This window comes from Zeugodacus cucurbitae, chromosome X, assembly GCF_028554725.1.
Source record: "Zeugodacus cucurbitae isolate PBARC_wt_2022May chromosome X, idZeuCucr1.2, whole genome shotgun sequence".
NCBI classification, from domain to species: Eukaryota; Metazoa; Arthropoda; class Insecta; order Diptera; family Tephritidae; genus Zeugodacus; species Zeugodacus cucurbitae.
The window spans coordinates 31,675,919-31,693,704 of record NC_071672.1 but is presented as its reverse complement, the minus strand read 5'-3'; the positions used below and the strand labels follow the sequence as shown (position 1 = coordinate 31,693,704).

General features: G+C 34.0%; 1 protein-coding gene across 8 annotated transcripts in view; it reads right to left on the bottom strand.

Moving 5' to 3' along the window:
- Positions 1 to 15,884, bottom strand: part of LOC105219315 (uncharacterized) — a 29,712-nt gene extending 13,828 nt beyond the window's left edge. Inside the window, exons 1-2 of one of the 8 annotated variants that reach the window (XM_054235621.1) lie at positions 15,112 to 15,884; positions 11,355 to 11,456 (exon numbers count right to left, since the gene is read on the bottom strand). The gene's annotated coding sequence lies outside the window, so the exon portion shown is untranslated. Of the gene's footprint in view, positions 1 to 11,354; positions 11,457 to 13,836 lie in introns of those variants that run through there. The other 7 variants (XM_054235623.1, XM_054235626.1, XM_054235625.1 and 4 more) reach the window with 7 other exon arrangements.
- Positions 15,885 to 17,786: the final 1,902 nt, after the last annotated feature.

Sequence of the window (17,786 nt, the reverse complement as noted above, 5' to 3'; positions counted from 1 at the left end):
CGCAAGGCTAAAAAAGTGAGTTCCTACGATAAGGAATGCCGTTTCGCAGTGGAACGAAAACGGACCGCCTACCTCGCAACATTGCGAACGACCACAACACGTGAGAAGTGGGACAGATATCGAGAGCTGATGAGGGAAGCGAGACGCATGTGAAGACATAAAAAGAAAGATGCCCAAATACGAGAGTATGAAGAGCTTGAAAAGCTGGCAGACAGAGGTAATGCTCGAAAATTTTACGAAAACATCCGGTGATTTACATAAGTTTTCAAGACCCGAGCATTCTCATGTAGGAACAGAAGAGGTAATCTGGTAACAGATGCCTAGGGCATACTGGGTTTATGGAGGCAAAACTTCTCCAAACTGTTAAATGGTGGTGAATATGCAACATCAAGAGATGGCGAACCCGATTCCCCAATCGATTACGCTGGAACTGATGTTCATTTGCACGACCATAAAAAATTCGAGTAGCAATTACTCGCCTGAAGAACAACAAAGTGGCGGGGACCGACGGCTAGCCGGTCGAGCTATTCAGATACGGTGGCGAAGAACTGACAAAGCTGCATTCTTCATTGGTCGGACGAGGGCATGCTCGACGATATGAACCTAAATATGCGCTGCCCAATCCATAAGAATGAGAGACCCCGCAATCTGTGCCAATTACCGTGGGATAAGCCTCCTTAGTATCGATTATAAGGTTCTAGCGAGCGTACTGTGTGAAATACTAAAGTCCACCGTTAACAAATTGATTGGACATTATCAGTGTGGCTTTAGACCTGGAAAATTCTGTACGACATTATGTTTGAATTAGATATCCCTGCAAAACTGATACGGCTGTGTAAACTGACGTTGAGCCACAACAAAAGCGCCGTCAGGATCGGGAAGGACCTCTCCGCGCCGTTCGATAGCAAACGAGGCTTCAGACAGAGTGACTCACTATCGTAAGACTTCTTCAATGTATGTATACCTTTGAAAATTGGAAACAGCGAATACCACAGACAATAGACGAAAACACTGCAGCTTTGAAAGTATTCGACGCAGTACCATAGTGGTGGCTGCAGAGGAAGACCTTCATACCGTTGGAAAGACCAGGTTTCTCTGTATTTCCAATTGGCGCCAAACAGCGAGTAGAAGAAATGATAGTAACGAATTACAGGGAATAAATATTATGCAAAAAAAACTTAATTTTTAAAACTGATTTTGACGTAACATACTACTTATACGCTCAGCGTGTGATACTCAAAAAATATTTGATTTTGACCCAAGCTGTGAGATATCCCTTGTGTTTTGCAAATAACTCATACGTAACATAAATACGTTACATATGTATATATGTACAAGTGCAGAGAAATGTGTACAAGTCCTGATGCATTTCTATATATTTATACATAAGCCTAGCCGGACAATAATGCTGCAACAATTAGCTATGTGGACACATATGCATATCTACTATATAACTGTCGGAAATTTTATAACAAAAATTATTATATGTAACTAGAATGCAGTTGTGTTTATTCGCATTTATGTATATACAGACATAAATACCTATACCGTGCTGCATTGGGTGAGGATCTGTCGATGCACATTGCATAAGTCTATGACTACAGTAAGCGAATAACAAAACAAATTGTAGTTCAAAGTGGGCGCATCGAAAATTGGACTCAACGGATGTACCTTTTAAGACGTACCCACGGCCAACATTTGAAAGAGATAATCTTTAAAAAATAAATGTTCTTTCGCATGATAATAAACATACCCTATTAAATTTGAATTTTCTGTATTTTTTCTTGAAAAAAGGATGAAAGATCGAAATGGTTCACCCTCTATATGCGTTAGCCGTATGGGATACCCCCGAAATATGCAGCTCCTTCGTTATACGTTTGAGTGGAGGGTATGAGAGTAGTATACAGTTACCAGAGCATTTACGCACTCATTTTTTTTACAACAACGCCTAAACGAAGCAATACATTTGTTGCCATGCGAAATCACTACATGCCATATACATACAATTGTTTACCTTGAAAGTATTTTGGTTATATATTCCCAAACATTTACTAAATGTATGCAATGCACATAGTATAATTTTGTATTGAAAATGTTTGATATTTGTATGTACTTATTCACCCGCATGTATGTATGTACTATAAATACTTTAGATAGGCATATGAACTCTTATACATAATTGTGTTTCATGCTACTAAAACATGTTCACATTCATAAAAGCATTTTGGCATTTTCGCACGTATGGTACACACGTTATAAGTATTCTATGTAGATCGTATGCTTTCCACTTTTGGATCATGAAAATCTTCTTCTCTATGCCCATATTAACCCAGAAGTTTAACTATGTAATATAAAATTTAAAAATATCTCAGACATTAAATTTTAATGATTTGTGTCTTCTATTTAAGTGGAACATACACTTTTTTTAATCTCCTTGCATCATGCCAGTAAGTTAAAGGTAAGCAGACGCCTATTTTAGATTTTTCCCAAAATGATCATTATAATAATTATTAATATGATTATAATTATTATTATGATTATATTATATATATATATAGCTAAGATAAGTAGGGATTTGCTAAGTGCGGACAAATATTATGGCATCTCTAAAGTTGCAAGAATTAAAGCCGTTTGCACAACTTTATCACCAAAACTCATTCCTTATCCCCCTCAGGAGAAAATTTTTAGGCGCACTTTTAAAATGATAACTCAAACTTTGACCGATATATTCAACATAAAGAAAACTATAATAATCGCTTATTTAAGGAGCTATTCAGTTTCCACCAAGTGATGTATGTATGTGATTGGCGTTACACCGTTTAGCCGGTTATAGCCAAATCGATGATAGCGCGCCACTTCACTCTTTCCCTCGCAGTTCGGCGTCAGTTGGAGATCCCAAGTCGCTCTCCACCTGGTCCCTCCAACGGAGTGGAGGCCTTCCCCTTCCTCGGCTTCCTCCGGCGGGTACTGCATCGAACGCTTTCAGAGCTGGAGTGTTTTCGTCCATTCGAACAATATGACCTAGCCAGCGTAGCCGCTGTCTTGTTATTCGCTGAACTATGTCAATGATCTGAGGACCATAAATCTTACGCATTTCTCTCGAAAACCCCTAGTGACGTCTCATCTGATGTTGACATCGTCCAAACTTCTGCACCATAAAGCAGGACGGGAATTATAAGCGACTTGTAGAGTTTGATTTTGGTTCGTCGAGAGAGGACTTTACTTTTCAATTGCCTACTCAGTCCAAAGTAGCACCTGTTGGCAAGAGTGATTCTGCGCTGGATTTCGAAGCTGACACTGTTGGTGTTCTTGATACCGGTTCCCAGATATACGAAATTATCTACGGCTTCGAAGTTATGACTGTCCACAGTGACGTGGGAGCCCAGACGCGAACGCGCTGACTGTTTGCTTGATGACAGGAGATATTTCGTTTTGTCCTCGCTCACCTCCAGACCCATATGCTTCGCTTCCTTATCCATGCGGGAAAAAGCAGAACAAACGACGCGGTTGTTGCTTCCATGATATCGATATCATCGGCGTACGTCAGCAACTGTCCACTCTTATAGAAGATTGTACCTTTTCTATTTAGCTTTGCAGCTCGTATTATTTTTTCCAGCATCAAGTTTAAGAAGTCACACGATAGAGAGTCACCTTGTCTGAGACCTCGTTTGGTATCGAACGGCTCGGAGTGGTCGTACCCGATCCTGACGGAGCTTTTGGTGTTGCTCAACGTCAACTTACACAACCGTATTAGTTTTAAAGGGTCTAAAGCCACACTGATAAGGTTCAATCAGTTTGCTGACGGTGGGCTTCAGTCTTTCACACAGTACGCTAGATAGAACCTTATAGGGGATATTTAGGAGGCTTATCCCATGGTAATTGGCAATTGTGAGATCTCCCTTTTTATGGATTGGGCAGAGCACACATCTTCAGACTTTCTTCCGACCATATTCTGCAAAGAAGCTGATGCATGCATCTTATCAGTTCTTCGCCGCCGTATTTGAATAGCTCGGACGGTACTCTACCGTTGTTGTTCTTCAGGCGGGTAAATGTGTTGTACTTTCATTCAGCAGGTCGGAGAAGTGTTCCCTCCATAATCCCAGTATGTCCCGGACATCGGTTACCAGAATACCGCCTTGGTCTCTACATGAGGATGCTCCGGTCTTGAAACCTTCGTTAAGTCGCTTCATATTTTCATAAAATTTTCGAACATCTGTCTGCTCCCTCTCTGCCAGCTTCTCAAACTCTTCGTACTCACGCATTTCGGCCTATTTCTTTTTTTGTCTGCAGATGCGTCTCGCTTCCCTCTTCAGCTCTCGGTATCTATCCCATCCAATGGCCAAGAATTTAGTTTTATTTGAGTTAATGGTTTTTCGTTATGTTTTAAAAAAGATTTCGAGCCGCGACTGGCGCAGCAGAGTGGCTCTATTTTCGACTACTTTTTGCAGCAATTGAGGTCATATATTTAAGAAAGTAAAATAGTGTTATACTGCGGTTTGAAAAAAAGTGGGTTCAGCGGGTATTATAACTTTTTTTTTGTAAACATATTGGAAAAAACGAAAATATTAAAATTTGAGTTTTTACAGAATTCTAACGAAAAAACTCACTTTTTTGTTCAAAAGATCACCATATATGGGCTCGGAAAAAAATTGTAATTATAATAAAAAAAATACTTCGTTCATTAAATAAATTATGTTATTTCAAAGATGGGTATATCTCTTAGAATTTTTCTCGGGCTGATATGATATTTTACGAGAATATCTTAAACATTGTGACTAAAAAATTCCAATTTTTAAATCCTCCTAACCCTTTAAAGATATTGTGCAATTTGTATTACCGGAAAGCTACTTTAAGCCGTATTTATACTAAATACAGTTGAACTTCCCTAACTCGAATCACCATAATCCACAACAAACTTCGAATTCTGGATGTTCAACTTACACATATTTTCTAATTTTTTAAGTCTGTTAAACAGCTGATATTAGTTTATAAACATACAAAAAATCTGTAATCATATATTTATTGGTACAATAAGTATACACCAGTGAAATTGTATAAATAATTATTATTCATTATAATGAATAGACAAAATATAAATGAATTACTGAAATAAAAATTAAAATTCTTCCATTAAATTGAATTTCCCCAGTTACATTTTTCTATTTTCTGTTTAGCAATTTTAGTTCGAGAAATTGCGTTTCTTATATGTACTTCCAGGACACCAAATTACTATGCTAACTTTCTATACACTGTGTACATTGCAGCGCAATTTCGTTGACATTATTCGGCCAATATATATATATATATGTATATTTAATTTGACTTTATTTTTATACATATACCTAACACATTTCATTTAGTGTTGTATATTATATATATATATATATATATATATGTCTCACGTAATCTTTTTTTACTTTGCCTCAATCCTTTTTATGTTTTCATTCTATTGTTTTCATATGTTGTGCATCACTCGTATTTGAATTTATCTTACTTCATTTCATTTGTATTTTCTCTTCCCGTTCATACGGACTACGCGTGCATTAGTTTGTGTGGGATGCAGGTACGTACATATGAACATATATATATATACAATATATATGTGTCTGCCAGTATGTGTGCGTAATATCTTGTGTCGTTTTTAGTTAAACAACACTAAGCGCTAACGAAAAGCTGCAAGCCCACTACTAGATTCATATACCACTTGCGTACGAATGCATTGAGCCTATGTATTTATATGTATTTATATATACAGAGAATGTATGCACATACTCTGCCGGGAATAGGTTCAACGAATTAGGCGAACGTGTGAAGATTTTGACAAATTCATATACAAGTAAACTATTTGTCATGAAAAGCTAACAACTTCAGTCAGTTGATCTTCCATAACTCGAAGTTCTCCATAATTCGAACTCTTGAATTGGCGTCAAATGTCATACAAATAAGCTTCAGTAACTCGAAGTCTCTCTAACTCGAAGTTTTTCTGTGGATTATGGAGATTGGAGTTCGAGAAGTTGAACTGTAACTGTATACATCTATTATAACTGTAAATACAGTATAATCAGGGTTGTTGTCGTATCTGATAGTTCCCAGAAATATAATTTATAAAAATGCTTGTAGCGGTTATGAATTCCAATATTATTTGATGTTCGAATCCAATTTTTTCCGGTTTTCGGTGTAACGGACACCAATTTTAACGGTTTTACTAACATAAACAACCTCAGCGCTGATATATTTGAAATATTTTGTTCAAATTTATTTCGATTTGACGTTAAAACGCTTTGAATATATATATATTTTTTAATTATAATGCAAAGGCGTAAGAAACTAGACATATTTATTGAAAAAATTGAGATATGTTAAGCTGCTCACAAAATAGTTAAGTCAAATTTAAATTTTTACATACATGTTAAAATATATATATGTAAATATTTAAACATTTTTACATAAATATAAACAGCACTTATGATTTCCCTTGAGCATAAATGAAATAACTGTGATTCACTAAACTGTTTTGTTTCTAGTTTGCATTACTTTCAGTGTCCAATGAAAAAAAGCTGAAATAAACTCTAAAATTCAACATATTTTTCATTTCTTCTGAATATTAGTAAGTATTGTTGTGTTTAGAACGTATAAAATTAGCTAGTTGTTAATTTTGTCTCATGCATAGTGGCACAGTTAATGCGAATATTGGTTTTGCTTATATTTGAAAAGTTGAAAAACCAAACAGATTTTGTGGCACCAATTAGAATCATAATTTGTTTGCCATACTGACAATTAAGCAAATATGTCTTGGATTCCACAACACCGCTGAATAATATAATGATTATTTGTGTCTTCTTCTTGTTTTCCAATTAAATGAAATATTTGAAGTGCAGATATACATACATATGTATATGACGTCTTTCCATTACGCAGCTTAGCAAACTGAACAGGTGATTGTATACTAGAGTCGAACCAGTTTGCAAGAAGTACATTTCCCTGCAGGGCACTTATTTGTCTGTATGCATGCATGCACAACTATGTGCCTGTATAACTGGGAAATTATATAGATGCACATACATTTGTATGTATATGTATATACACACCTACATTTGTGTCAATTTGTATGTACATTTGGTCAAAATTGCAAATATACGTACACACATATGTACATTGTTAGTACGTTTAGTGTTGAAGTGCGAGTCGATTTCAAACGATCTCATCGATGCTTGTGCATCGTGCATAAAACCAGAGAGTCAAACACACACGTATTTACAAGTGGCTCACAGCGGATTTCATGCGCACATTTATTAAAAAGAATATGTGTAATATTCTTTTTTGATATATTTTATTTAAAAAAATCTTAAATGTACATTTAAAGTTATTTTAATTTAAAGTTACATTATTTACAATTACATACACAAAGAAAAATTTTCAAAACAATTTCTAATAATAAGATTTAAAAAAATGTCAGCTTACGTTGCTCAGAATTATATGTTTAATGTTTTTTAAATTAAATGATTATTTTTTATTGAATTAAATTTTTGTTAATTAAATTATTATTTTTTATTAAATTGATATTTCGTAGAGCAGGCTTTTTGCTTTAAAACAGATTTTAAAAAGCCGGATTTGCATGGAGCTAACAAGATTGTTTGTGTATTAGGGTGATATTTTCTGTGTTTTAATACCGTTTTTAGGTCTTGTCTGTTGCTTTTCTATTGACGTACAAAGACCCATTACGAAATATAGTTTCATGACGTAACTCTAAATGGGCATTTTAAGATTTTTTTAGAAAATATATACAAAAAAAAGTAAATGTTTTTTTAATAAATGCGCACACGAAATAAGCTGTGAGCCACTGTACTTATAAAACCCTACATCTGTATGTATATATAAAAAAAATATGTACATTATACATACATATGTATACCTAAATATATTGTACATACATATGCATGTATAATAAACACTATGTTGTCATCAAAATTGTTTTCTTCAAGACGTATAAAATTATTTTAACTAGACCTTTAAGATCGGCTATGTATATTTCACGAATTCTCAAGAAACCTTTTTAAACAAGCTCTCTACGAAAATGTTAATGGCAGCTTTTGTTAAATTTCCAAGTTTCAGCAGTTTTATAAATAACTCCAAACTTTAGATAGAAATGAATTGGATTTCGTTATAAGTTTAAATGTTTCTTAAGGGGACTGATGGGTTTCAAAATTAAAAAAAATACATATTTTAGTAAAAAAAAACAATATTTTTATCAAGCAGAGTAAAATTCTAAAAGATAGAGGCTTTGAAAGTTCTGCCCCTTAGGCCAGGTCAGTTACAATGTAAAGCGCCTGCTACACGTTCAATATTTATCGTGATATTTGGATCGCGATCTATATTAAATATTGATGGATTGCGAGTGAATACTTCGCGACTGCTTTGCTACACGTTCAATAAATATTACGTCAATATTTATACGACGCTAGCTGTGTTCTCACCAGAAAAAAACATATATATATATGTTTATTTTTTCGTACATTTTTTTATAAAATACTACCGGACCCAACGGTGAACTTTTTTCCGACTTATGTTAACGGTCATAGACAATGCAAGACGGATCGGAAATTTGGTTGAGATCACCGGAATCCTCGGAATGAGAACTTCTTCAACTTCACATTGTTCATTTTTTTACCACTAAACGCGTTGTTGGACAGTTGTAGTTGGTTTAAGTTTCGAAGCATGATTACTACGGATTCAATCTTTAGCCGTAAATTGTACGGCCAAGCCAAGCACATCCAAGGAGTTTAAAAATTCAATTGAATAGTTGGCGGCTTCATCTTCATTTATTACACAGCCAATTGATTTGAATGAATGAAGTGTACCAATGATCTAATTCTGAATTTTGTAGTTTAGGTCATCTATGTACATCTTTATTCTTAGCCGCTAAAATTGCTCGCCCACTCAACCATTCATTATTTTTGTGATTTATAGCTTATTTATGAGTTCGTTTTTCGATAAGACAAAGTTACAGAAATAAGAAATCCGTTCGATTCGTCGAAAGGAACCCGACGATTACCAATAGACAGGAATTGCTCAGAGATATCTTTAACAGATTTATCGTTCAGTAACACAACTCTCCTGTTTGTTCTTAGCTGAAGTTTCCGCACAAAACACCATGGATTTGATGATTTGAGGCAAACGTTTATTTCGTTGGCAGCAGTTGATCTTTTATGGCATTCTTTGCACAATGTTTGATATCGCAAATGTTACATAACTCCAAGAAAAAAACAAAATTTAAAAGCAAACTTGGTAAAAATACACCAAATATTAACGGACTGTACTAAAAGAAAAACAGATTCAATTATGGCGATATTAAAATCTTTCTCAATTAATTACCGCTTCTTACACTGACACTGAATTTTGTAATGCAAAATTTTGGATCGAAAAAACAGCCTTTTCACTCTAACTCATGGGCATTATACATATGAGGCACAGTTTCTGTTAGATATGTTAAAATATTCGGTGTTTTGTTTTTTGTTTTATATGAAATGTCAGTTGCTCTTTTTATTCCACAGCTCGTTCTCGTCACGGGAATGGAATATAAAGTATCCTATGTCCTGCCCCCGGCCCTAAGCTACCTCGAAATCAAATTTAAGCCAAATCGGTTAAGCCTTCTTCAGTTATAAATAGTGTAACTAACACGACTTTCTTTTATATATATAGATTGGAAGAAAATGTAGGAAAATCATATTTGGCTGTTGTTCTTGCCACCACAGCAATTCATTATGTGCATGCAATATTTGGCCTTTTTATAAAAAAAAACCCTTGGCAGATGAGTTCCATAGCTCTGGCAAAGATTCTACCGTTAACATTATAATCATGGATAATATGATACGAAACTCTTCTCTTTTGCTTGTTGAGAGAGCCCAGGAACTCATTTTTGATGTTGGCAACAAAGCCAGATCATGGGCTACTGAACAGCTGACAGTCAAAACGACGAGTTACCACTAAGAATCCCGCAGAAATAAATGATGCAATAGTTCGTTTTTTGTACGATACGTTTTTTTGTGATTTTGAATTATTATTAACTTTTATTTAAATGGAGTTAATATATATATATTATTTAAGAAACGGTGGCTATTTGTACCAAAGTAATATACTTACTTAAGCAGTGTTAAATACCATTTACGTAAATACATATCTGGGTACAAATTTTCTCTTAAACTTTTAGAGAATATATTAAGGTGTTTATTTGTTTATAAAATATAAATAAATATATGTTATTAAATTAAACTAAACTAAATTTTTGTTTATGTTGACTTATAATATGTACGACTTTTAATTATTATAATATTTGATTATTTTTATGTGTAGATGTTTATTGTTTATCTTAAAATATATATTTATAAGTTTATGTGTTGGCGTAATATTGGTTAAGAAGTCTCTATTAATAATCTCCTAACTTATGTTTTCTCGCAGTGGCACCACTGCCAATTGTTATAAAAAATGAGGACTTTGACAGTTCTCTCACGAATGAAAGAGTTTCGTATCATGTTATCTTTGATTATAATTCATGTTCATTTTATTAGAAATTAGTTGATTTTAAAATTTTGGCACTATTGCCATTCACCAATTTGGACTTGTAAATCACAAAATTGCTACACGTTCAATATTTATCACGCGATCCGCGATCTATTAACTTGATATCAAAATATTTAAATATTTTGTGATATGGATCGTAATTCATCAATATTCCATGCTAAACGTTCAATAAATATCGAAATATAGGATCGCGATCAAAAAAATTCTCTTTTACATGTGAAAGCAACAACAAAGTTATCTAGTTGAATTCGTGCAGGAGAGTATGCGGATACCTCATTAAAAATTCTATCGCCGCTTGCTGAGTGTTGCCAAATTTTGTTTTACATATGTAGATTATTCACAATGGTAAAAACGACTCAAAGGACAAATTTTTGACAAAAATTACAATACAAATATATATTTTTGTTGTTTTTACTTTGCAATACATTTTAATTGATTAAATAAAACGTAAGGCATAGACGCAGCTCGATACAAAGGGATAAAAAAAATGTTTTTGTGCATATTTAAGGATTTCTTCACCTAATAAAATGGTGCAACACTATTGCACATGATTAATTAGACATTTTAGCGCAGGTTTGTTTGAATTACGCTTAGCCAATTGATGACAGCCTATTTAACTGTGATATGCAGAATTGTTTAAATGAAATATATGATTGTATCTATAAAAAAATGTATAAAAGAACACTTGTTTAAAGTCTTTTTTTTTTATTAACACCTAGCTCACAACAACTCAAACGCCTGTTGTGTAAAGTTTAGAGTCAAAGAAAATTACTTACCGGATGTATTGAGGTTAGTGAAATGGTGTATTATCACACTTATTATTTGACGTATCTGACGTATGTTTCTTCTCTATTTGTCACGTAAAAGCGCATATTCCTCTAGAATCGGTAAATACATAATTTGTCTATTATATTACTTTGTTTAATTTTAGTTAGTCGTGTTACTAAAATTTCTAAATTATCATATTTTTGATGTACTTTTAAGGTCTTACAAATAGTGTCCAAAAGTTTTCATGCTTGTACACAGCCTAAGGACTGGAATCGACTTCAACCGACTTAAGAACTTTATAATAGAGTCCAGACACTTTTTTATCGAAACATATGGGTCTTGGTGATCCGTCAGTAATATTTGGGACAGCCGAAGCTGTCTAAGTAAGACTCTCTCCAGTTGCCGAGATCTACTCCTTTATCTGACATATGATTTCCGTACTACAATCAAAACTCAAGAAACCATGTACAAGCATAGTGACAAACAGGTATTATTCTATGACGTTGGCATCCATCAGCTGATGTAAATAATTTAATTTATTTTGAATTTAGTTTTTCTTCTGGATTTAAAATTGTCAAAAAACATCGCATCGTTTTTTAAATTTTGTTTTTTGATAATAATTTATTTTGAATTTAGTTTATCTTCTGGATGTCAAAATGTCAAAAAAACATTTTATTGTGTTAGAAGCGCACCATGTGTTCAGTGCGTTCCACTGTACATTTCCCAACACCACAAAATTTAAAAGAATTGTAAAACCATTTACTCTCGAACATTATTCATAACACCTTTTTCTCTTCAATCCACGCACCGCCACTACCCTGTCAATCAGCGCACAGCTTAATACTTGGTTAATTACCATGGAGGCTACCAGTTATATCGGTTAAAGTTTATACGAGTTTCTTAAGTTAAGTATCGTTCATCCCTTTCTAATGTATAGCAACGCGTGTTACAGTCAATGCTAATTCTTTCATTGTATCGGAGTTTCAGTAGCAGTAATTCGTTGGGTAGTTGCCACAACAAAATTAGCCGTGCCTGAACGGAATAACAAAATGTCTAAGTTCACTTTTTGGCCGTACACTCGTTTACTATTGGATTCGAGACAACAAACAAAAAGAAACTGGGAAAGGAAGAGTTACATAAACTAAACAAAATCAAAAGAAAAACATTTATGCGCTCTAGTATACTACCAAACCACTGAATGGGGTGTACGTTCAATATATACTTGCGATTTTTATGCAACTGGAATTCAACACGTACACAGAGCATTGTTCCATCGTGGTCGTATACTAGATTTGCATGCAGCCAAGTTAGGTGAAGGTGTAATTATGGTTGTTTACGGAAATGGATGAAATCGGTTTACGAATCACCCCAGCCTCCATACTAATTCAGTTATTCTGTTAAATTTGATGCCGAATTTATTTATCAAATTGTATGTTTTCTTGATGAATGTTCGTGAAAATATGTTGTCGAGTATACATAGACCTTCCCTTAGATCCCATATATCCAATAAGGTGATGGATCGCTAAACATTAGTATGATTCCTGTATCCCAATTATAAAAAAGTTTCATAAAGTTTCCTACCTCTTTGAACCTTGCAAATTACAAGAGCATAAAATGTTCGGTTACATCCGATATTAGCCATTCCTAACGTGTTTAATTTAAAGCTTGATAAAGCAGATATATCTGAAAAAACGTTCCATCTTTAGGTCACAAATGAACCAAGAAGACTCCACTAGAATTATGGCAGCAGCTCGCCAGACATCACCATAGATAGCGGTGGTCTGATAAACAGCGGCGACCTATGCTAATCCAAGCATCAGACCATCTGTCCATTATTATCTCGATTAAGAAACTCTCTGACTTCATTTCTGTGGGCAACCGTATCTATGTTAACTGATCCAATTTTAACAGCAGTTTTAGCAAACCAGTGTGACCAGTTCGATACCTGTTATCAAAGCTTTAGGGATTTGAAGATCCTGCAACTGGTAAACAATCATAAGCGACGATATAGATTAAGCTTTGGTTTACCGTCAAATCCCTGTCCGAACCGAGGAGACACGACGACCGTAGAGTTGCATGAGCTATTTTAGCATGTTTTATACTGTACTCTTCGCTGGACAGGGCCAAAATATATGGTAACACTGCGCCAACAATAACAGTGCGCCACCTACTTTCACCAGCGGGAAGGTTTAACTTCTATAAATCCATTGGTCAAGGCAGAATTAATAGTTTAATTTTAAAACATGGATATGTAGGAGTTTAACCTGCTACAATAGCCAGAATGAAGCTGCGCTAAGGTCACATTTGTTTCACGAAGCAGCTCGGTCTCGTAGTCTTGGTTTCACTCCAAGGATACCATTCACTAGAAGGGAGTCGACAAAAGTGTTAATGGCTCCGTTGTGAGTGGCGTTTAAATCGAGTCTGAAGTTTCCGGCTTTCGAAGTCTGGTCTGCGTATAGTTTGATATCGTCGTCATATTGTAAAAATTACCTCGTATTTCTGATTCTGCGTAAAGCGGATGACCGCAGGGATGATTTCTGAGAAAACACCCCAGCTTTCTTCTCTGCGTCCTACTGCATCTAGGCGCACATTCCGGCTTTGTCCTTTGGTCATAATCGCGATCGTATGCTGAGTAAAACAGGTCAGACTGTTAAAAGTAACATCCACAATTTTGGGGTTGTTCACTGTCGGAATTTGAGTCTTTCACATTTCGGGTATTTTAAAAGTTATCAACTACATATTGAGTACCTTGGTGAAAAAGCTTACTACCAAAATGCAAAGAGTCCCCGGATAACACTAACCTTTTTTTGCATACCCAATAAACCCAACTCATCTAACACGACTCTATCTATGGTAGAAACAGCTCGATGCCTGAGTTATACTTTCCGTCCAATTGGGATTTGGATAATCGCTACAACAACAACAATATTAAAACTATAATACAATTTCGGCAAGCCATAAAATTGTTTAAAAAATATTGATGTTGAAATCAACAACAGCAAGGAACTCACAAAGGAAAATCTCAAGATCAATGTAATTCCAAGTGAAGCGCCTATTTTCAAAAAACGGAACATGCAGCAAAGGCTCAAGTTATTAAATCATTTATAAAATTATTAAAAATACTTTTTTTTAAACGTAAACAAGACTTTGCAGAATGAGTGTACAACTGAAACAAATTTATATACTTTTATTTTCAATAAATTTGCTAAATTAAGTGACTTTGATCCCCTCAAACTACAGTATGCACATAAACTGCATACGCACTGCTTGGTGCAATTCATTAATTTGGAATGTCCTATGACAATATACAAGTTAACAGATCCAACAGAATATAAACCTTTCGCATAGGGACGGGTATATACCCACATATCTATGTACATATTACAGGGCTCCTGGAACCCGGCTTACGACAAATCTTCCATCTCTAAAAGTATATAGGTTAAATATTATAACCTGTAGAAATTATTATGTGCTTAGCTAAGCTCATTGTTGTGTTTCTATCAATTTCATAAATACGATAGTCACACACTCCTATGTTCAAACCTATTTATCCCAGCAGTTACACGTTATTTGGGTAAGTTTTTACTTATGTACATATGTATGTATGTTCATATATTTAAAGAGCGATGTGCACATGAGTGTATTTATTTATATATGTATGTATATATATTTAGATATATGTAAATACAAGTATGCTAGATCTCAGCTGGGCTATATGGGTGGCTGCTGTAGTCTTATTTGATTTTACCTACAACCCATACTTACTATATGTTTGGATGTATATGTTTTCACAATGACACACGGCCATATGAACCATATTCGCGAACAACCATATACAGGTATGACGAGAGAGAGGAAAAGGCGATTATATGAATACGACAGATATAGAATTTTTGGCGTTAGGAAAATCACAATGCTTCATTGCGGAAATATATACACATGTTTATACATACATACACTTATTTATTTTTGCACAATACACATATTTGTGATATTTTAAAGAAGTTACCGGGCAATATATGCATACAAATACTTGTTTCAACTTTTTTCATTACGTATAGCTGGTTGATTTGCCATCGTCGGACTTGTTATACAAACAAACAAGAAACCCACCTCCAAAGAACACAATTTATTTATTATTTGAACATCACTATCCAACTGTCTCATCATGCCGTTGACACATACTAACATCTTAGTTAGTTAAACAAATGAAAACAGTTTATATCATGATTTGCCTTTTCCTAATTTCTTTGTAATATGTATCTAATTTTTATTGTCGATATTAGAGGGATACACGAAGCCGAGCGTTTATTCTCTAAAATTGACCGACGTCGGACGCGAAGTGGTATCGTCGTCGCGAGAATCAAAACAAAACTCTGGATTAGATTTATGATGTTTTCTCCATTTACCGCACTGAAAACTTTGCACACCAACCCCCGTAGTAATCAGTGATGTTTCCGTACACTAAATGTGCTTTTATAATTGAAATGCAAATCGCAACCAGCGACCTACTAGAAAAGAGCATTGCCGTACCGAAAAAATATACAAAATACGTTCAAAAAGAAAAAATTAATTAAAAAATATAACTATATCAACGATTAACAACAAAAACTAATAAATTATTATTAAATGTATTATATGAAATACAAAAATTCCTTTTAAATAACCATGCATGATATACATATCCGTATTAAATTATTATTAAATGTATTATATGAAATACAAAAATTCCTTTTAAATAACCATGCATGATATACATATCCGTATTTGTCGCTCAATCTTTTGTTAAATAAATGAGATATATTGTTCACAAATCTTTGTAAGAAGCTTGAAATCCAAAATAATATTTTGTTGATCATAGTTATAAAAACAAACAAACACAAAACAAATTTGTATGAACTGCGAATTTTAGAAAAAAAAGCTAAAGATGGCAACTTTCGGCAAAACTGTAACACATTTTCGCCAAAATATTTGATATATTTACCTCAACTATATATTCAAGATTTGTTGTCATAAAGCGGCACAATTATTACATAATATTAGATAATGACATTTAAACATAAGATATATTTTGGCATGCGAGCCTATACAAAATATTTTTTTTTATTATATTTTATATTGATACATGTTGGTAGCATTGCTTACTCTCTGTCTCCACGATAATTTCTTTCTTCTTAGTAGAAAACAGCCAGATATGTAAAACAATCCATACATACTTGCCGATAGGCTAGGTAGCGCTTAAATTATCGGTACGCTATCAGAGAGTGTTACCACTGATTAAACGTTTCTGTAGGATAGTTAAGAGTGAATGCACAAAAGGCCACGAAATTCTTGTCTACTTACGTTAAAAAATCCCTTTCTTACTCATACAATTCCTCATTGGACAATGTTCATATATAAATAACTTGCACTTACATTGAAAGTACCGAAACTCACACCGAAATAATATCTAAAATTGTGTCCGGTTAATCAACACGAAATTTAATATTAGCGTTTATTAAATCCTTAAGCATATTACCCGAAACTGTAACAACAACTTTACCGTTTAAAACAGTTGGTCTACCAGAATTCCCTATTGAATAAAACGATTGTGAAATCTGTTTATTCATTAGAAAAAAGTAGAGCAAATCTATCAGCACATTTTCGTCGTTGTTGAGTCCTTGTTGTTGTTGTTGAAACTGTCCGCGATGCATTTTCTGCTATCTAAAAATATTAAAAATTGTTTTTGTTGATATATTTGTACATAATTGAATTAGTAAAAAATAAATTTTATTCAATTGTTTACGTAATTTTATTCTTGTTCGTATCATTCACTATTTACAGTAGCAAAAATTTGTAATTTTAGGTACGATGAAATGGATCGAATGCGCAAGTTAATGCAACTCAAGTCCGCTAATGCAAATCAGCGCTGTGGTCTGTAAACTAGTGATGAGCGATTTTGCTATTTTTAAATCACTGTGATGAGAGAGAATTTTTATTCAATTTTTTTTTTAATTTTTTGCATTATTATAGTTATTAATTTTAACAATATCCAAAATTTACCAGCTTTTGCAATCACAATTTACTAATTAATAAATTTTGGGTACATTTAACTGCTTTTGTAATCACCCAAAATTATCGAAATCGCAACTAAAATTGTTACTGTGATCCTGAACTGCTTTGCTACTGAACTGTGATTGCTACTTTTCGAACTGCTATGTGTGATTTCAGACGGGTCAATACCTGTTGCTAATTCTCGGGCGATTCTCTTTTGCTGTCGCTCATTGCGTTCACACGAGGAATTTGTGTTCGACAACTCTGTACGTGTTTTTCTCTCATTCTCCTCATATCATCATTTCGAAACCAAAATATATATTTCATTAACTAATTTTATCGTTATTCTCTATCTTCTAACATATTTTATTTATATTATGCATATTTCTATATGTATTTGCAAATTA